The sequence below is a fragment of the Scyliorhinus torazame genome, chromosome 1, assembly GCF_047496885.1.
Source record: "Scyliorhinus torazame isolate Kashiwa2021f chromosome 1, sScyTor2.1, whole genome shotgun sequence".
NCBI lineage: Eukaryota > Metazoa > Chordata > Chondrichthyes > Carcharhiniformes > Scyliorhinidae > Scyliorhinus > Scyliorhinus torazame.
The window spans coordinates 252091288-252096634 of NC_092707.1; the positions used below are offsets into that span (position 1 = coordinate 252091288).

General features: G+C 58.5%; 1 long non-coding RNA gene across 1 annotated transcript; it reads left to right on the top strand.

Annotated features, from left to right (window-relative positions):
• The first annotated feature begins 374 nt into the window (after window positions 1–374).
• On the top strand, window positions 375–4666 carry LOC140419324 (uncharacterized). The gene is made up of 2 exons (XR_011945866.1): window positions 375–468; window positions 4462–4666. It is a non-coding gene; the product is annotated as an uncharacterized lncRNA (long non-coding RNA).
• Window positions 4667–5347: the final 681 nt, after the last annotated feature.

The following is a 5347-nucleotide window of genomic DNA, read 5'->3' on the forward strand; positions in this document are numbered from 1 at the left end:
GACTCCGCACAGACAGTGACCCAAGCAGGAATCGAACCTGGGACCCTGGTGCTGTGAAGCAATTGTGCTATCCACAAGGCTACTGTGCTGTAAGTAAGAAGAGTCAACATGTCTATTCTTTCTATCTATCTATCTATCTATCATGTCCTTTATGGTTTCAGAACTCACATTCTGCAATTGGAACCGTTTGGCTTCAATGCAAAAATAGTATTGCCTAATCTTTGTAAAAATTAGTGACGGCTGTTTGTTCAAAGACCAGGAACTAATTCCGGTCCCTCTGAAAGCTGATTGATTCACAGGGGGGGTTTAGTTGTTTTATATAAAGGGCTGTCAGTAAGGAACAAACTCTGCGGCTCCAGGTCTGTTGTCACTGTTTACTGTCGCCTCCTCTTTCTGAAATGGAATTAGCAACAATTGAACAGGCAGCTTTCATTTATTACCATTTTCTTGCAATCTTTGGAGTTCCCGGTAAGAAGCTGAAGCCGGTGGTTTTTGTTTTTTCAGTCAGTCAGTCAGAGTGGGGGTGGGAGGGTGGGAGTGGTGGTGGGAGGAGGGTGTGAGTGGGGCCGGGAGGGGGAGGGTGTGAGTGGGGCTGAGAGGGGGAGGGTGTGAGTGGGGCTGAGAGGGGGAGGGTGTGAGTGGGGCCGGGAGGGGGAGGGTGTGAGTGGGGCCGGGAGGGGGCGGGTGTGAGTGGGGCTGGGGGGGAGGGAGGGTGTGAGTGGGGCCGGGAGGGGGAGGGTGTGAGTGGGGCTGAGAGGGGGAGGGTGTGAGTGGGGCTGAGAGGGGGGAGGGTGTGAGTGGGGCCGGGAGGGGGCGGGTGTGAGTGGGGCCGGGAGGGGGCGGGTGTGAGTGGGGCTGGGGGGGAGGGAGGGTGTGAGTGGGGCCGGGAGGGGGAAGGTGTGAGTGGGGCTGGGAGGGGGGAGGGTGTGAGTGGGGCTGAGAGGGGGAGGGGATGTGAGTGGGGCTGGGAGGGGGGAGGGTGTGACTGGTGTGGGAGGGGGGAGGGTGTGAGTGGGGCTGAGAGGGGGGAGGGTGTGAGTGGGGCTGGGAGGGGGGAGGGTGTGAGTGGGGCTGGGAGGGGGGAGGGTGTGAGTGGGGCTGAGAGGGGGAGGGTTTGAGAGGGGCTGAGAGGGGGAGGGTGTGAGTGGGGCTGGGAGGGGGAGGGTGTGACTGGTGTGGGAGGGGGGAGGGTGTGAGTGGGGCTGAGAGGGGGAGGGTTTGAGAGGGGCTGAGAGGGGGAGGGTGTGAGTGGGGCTGAGAGGGGGAGGGTGTGAGTGGGGCTGAGAGGGGGAGGGTTTGAGAGGGGCTGAGAGGGGGAGGGTGTGAGTGGGGCTGAGAGGGGGAGGGTGTGAGTGGGGCTGAGAGGGGGAGGGTGTGAGTGGGGCTGAGAGGGGGAGGGTGTGAGTGGGGCTGAGAGGGGGAGTGAGCAGCAGCAGACAGAGACAGCTCAGCATAGGCAGCTTACCTTAGCTTCACTGGTCACACATCTTGACTGTATTACATCTAGTTAAGCTCTGGAAACAGAACAAACCTACTGAATAAAGTATTTGTATTAACTGGAAGTCTACAATCTTTATTCAGACTTAGGGAATAATATATGCGGGAGGGTTTGAGTGGGGATGAGAGGGTGGAGGGTGTGAGTGGTGTGGGGGGGGGGGAGGGTGTGACTGGTGTGGGAGGGGGAGGGAGTGAGTGGGGCTCGGAAGGGGGAGGGTGTGAGTGGGGCTTGGAAGGGGGAGGGTGTGAGTGGGGCTTGGAAGGGGGAGGGTGTGGGTGGGGCTCGGAGGGGGGATGGTGTGCTGGTGTGGGAGGGGGAGGGTGTGACTGGTGTGGGATGGGGAGGGTGTGAGTGGGGCTCGGAAGGGGGAGGGTGTGAGTGGGGCTTGGAAGGGGGAGGGTGTGAGTGGGGCTTGGAAGGGGGAGGGTGTGAGTGGGGCTTGGAAGGGGGAGGGTGTGCTGGTGTGGGAGGGGGAGGGTGTGACTGGTGTGGGATGGGGAGGGTGTGAGTGGGGCTCGGAAGGGGGAGGGTGTGAGTGGGGCTCGGAGGGGGGATGGTGTGCTGGTGTGGGAGGGGGAGGGTGTGACTGGTGTGGGAGGGGGAGGGTGTGAGTGGGGCTCGGAAGGGGGAGGGTGTGAGTGGGGCTTGGAAGGGGGAGGGTGTGGGTGGGGCTCGGAGGGGGGATGGTGTGCTGGTGTGGGAGGGGGAGGGTGTGACTGGTGTGGGATGGGGAGGGTGTGAGTGGGGCTCGGAAGGGGGAGGGTGTGAGTGGGGCTTGGAAGGGGGAGGGTGTGGGTGGGGCTCGGAGGGGGAATGGTGTGCTGGTGTGGGAGGGGGAGGGTGTGACTGGTGTTGGATGGGGAGGGTGTGAGTGGGGCTCGGAAGGGGGAGGGTGTGGGTGGGGCTCGGAGGGGGGATGGTGTGCTGGTGTGGGAGGGGGATGGTGTGACTGGCGTGGGAGGGGGAGGGTGAGAGTGGGGCTCGGAGGGGGAGGGTGTGAGTGGGGCTAGGAGGGGGAGGGTGTGAGTGGGGCTCGGAGGGGGAGGGTGTGAGTGGTACTGAGAGGGGAGAGGGGTTGCTGGTGTGGGAGGGGGAGGGTGTGAGTGGGGCTCGGAGGGGGGGGGTGTGGGTGGGGCTCGGAAGGGGGGAGGGTGTGAGTGGGGCTCGGAGGGGAAGGATCTGAGTGGGGCTGGGAGGGGGGAGGGTGTGAGTGGGGCTGGGAGGGAGAGGGGGTGAGTGGAGCTCGGAGGGGGGAGAGTGTGAGTGGGGCTCAGAGGGGGAGGGTGTGAGTGGGGCTCGGAGGGGGGAGGGTGTGGGTGGGGCTCGGAAGGGGGAGGGTCTGAGTGGGGCTGGGAGGGGGGAGGGTGTGAGTGGGGCTGGGAGTGGGTGAGTGGGGCTCGGAGGGGGGAGAGTTTGAGTGGGGCTCAGAGGGGGAGGGTGTGAGTGGGGCTGGGAGGGGGGAGGGTGTGAGTGGAGCTGGGAGGGGGAAGGTGTGACTAGTGTGGGAGGGGGAGGAGGTGAGTGGGGCTGGGAGAGGGAGGGTGTGAGTGGGGCTCGGAGGGGGGAGGGTGTGAGTGGGGCTCGGAGGGGGATGGTGTGGGTGGGGCTAAGGGGGGGAGGGTGTGAGTGGGGCTGGTAGGGGGAGGGTGTGAGTGGGGCTGGGAGGAGGGAGGGTGTGACTGGTGTGGGAGGGGGAGGGTGTGAGTGGGGCTGGGAGGGGGAGGGTGTGAGTGGGGCTGGGAGGGGTGTTGGTGTGAGTGGGGCTCGGGGGGGGAGGGTGTGGGTGGGGCTCAGAGGGGGAGGGTGTGAGTCGGCTCGGAGGAGGGAGGGTGTGAGTGGGGCTCGGAGAGGGTGGGTGTGGGTGGGGCTCAGAGGGGGAGGGTGTGAGTGGGGCTGGGAGGGGGAGGGTGTGAGTGGAGCTGGGAGTGTGGGTGGGGTGTCATCTGCTCTGTTCGCCTCCAGAACACCATTCTGCTTTGAGAGAGCATTTGCTTCTTTCTAACCTGTGCAACATTGTCACAACCACATCAGAGATGGTGAGCCTGCCTGGTCAGGAAAAGCTGAACAAGTAACTGAGGGAGAAAGGAATAGAAGGACATGTTAATATGGTCAGATGGAGTCGGGTAGTGAAAGGTGCTTGTGCAGAATAAGCAACGACAGACATACGCCTGTTGAACCAAGTGGCCTGACTCTGGACTGCCATTTCCAAGAAGTTAAATGGAATTAATTGGGGAATTTACTCTTCTCTTTGTAGCTAATTTCCTGACAATTGTGGTCCTGTCCCGAGGAGGCTGTGGTCTGTCCAAAGGGATCACTCTTTACCTGGCGGGTATGACAACAATGGATCTGCTGGTCATTATTTTCAATGTGATAATCTATTACATACTTTGGTATTATTTCCCACACTCACCTCTACACTACACGCCCATTACAAGTGTCAATGTGGTTATCAACTATATGGTTGTTGACTGCTCTGTTTGGCTGACGGTGGCTTTCACTGTCGATCGCTTTGTCCTCATTTGCTGTCAAGAACTGAGAGAGAAGTATTGCAGGGAGAAAACTGCAGCTGTGGTAATAGTGACCGTGTGTGCTGTGTCCTGCTTCAAAAACATCCCCCTGTATTTTGTTTTTGAACCTGTCTCTATAATTAACAATGTGGAGTGGGAAATTAATTTCAAACCAACTTACTTCACTTTGCCAGGATGGGTCACTTACGACTGGCTTAGCACAGTTTTCAACCCCTTGTTGCCGTACTTTCTGATTATATTTCTCAACGCTCTGACTGTTAGACACATTCTGATGGCTAATCGAACCCGCAGAGCACTGCAAGGTCAACGCAACAGCAAGAACAGCGATGATCCAGAGATGCAGAGCCGAAGGAAATCCATCATTTTACTCTTCTCCATTTCTGGTACTTTCATCGTGCTGTGGATGCCTTATGTTGTATTTTTCCTCATTTCCAGAATTACAGGCAGCCTTTATGATCCCGATCAACACACGGATCCCTTACTTATCGCAGACTACACCGGAGAGATGTTCCAACTGCTGAGCTCCTGTACAAACACGTGTGTTTATGCGCTGGCCCAGACTAAATTCAGAGAGAAGTTGAGAAATGCAATAATGTATCCATTTACTGTGATTATTGAATATGTCAAATATGGCAACTCATCATTTGTTGAGCTCTACTGAATTGTGCCTTCAATTCTTTCCTTGAAAATGGATCCTTATTTTAATTATTAGATATGTCAGATAATCAAAAAAACTTGAAACAAAGCAGCAAAAGATTCATAACAATTGAATGAATTTATCTTAAATTCTATCCTCTGAGTTTGATACTTGCAATAAGTGGCAGCCTGGGCTCTCAGTGGTATTCTCACCTGCGAACGGGAAGGTCATTTGTTCAAGCATATAATCGAGGCTGAAAGTGGTCACTTCAGATCAGGGGCGAAATTCACCGGTATCGGCGCAATGTCCGCCGACTGGCACCCAAAATGGCGCAAATCAGTCGGTCATCGCGCCGCCCCAAAGGTGCGGAATGCTCTGCACCTTGGGGGGCCGAGCCCCAACCTTAAGGGGCTAGGCCCGCGCCGGACTAATTTCCGCCCCGCAAGCTGGCGGAAAAGGCCTTTGGTTGCGCGGATATGACATCTCCGGGCGGCGCATGCGCGGGAGCCATAGCGGCCGCAGACGGCATTCCCACGCATGCGCAGTGGAGGGAGTCTCTTCCGCCTCCGCCATGGTGGAGACCGTGGCGAAGGCGGAAGGAAAAGAGTTCCCCCACAGCACAGGCCCGCCCGCAGATCGCTGGGCCCCGATCGCGGGCCAGGCCACCGTGGGGGCACCCCCGGG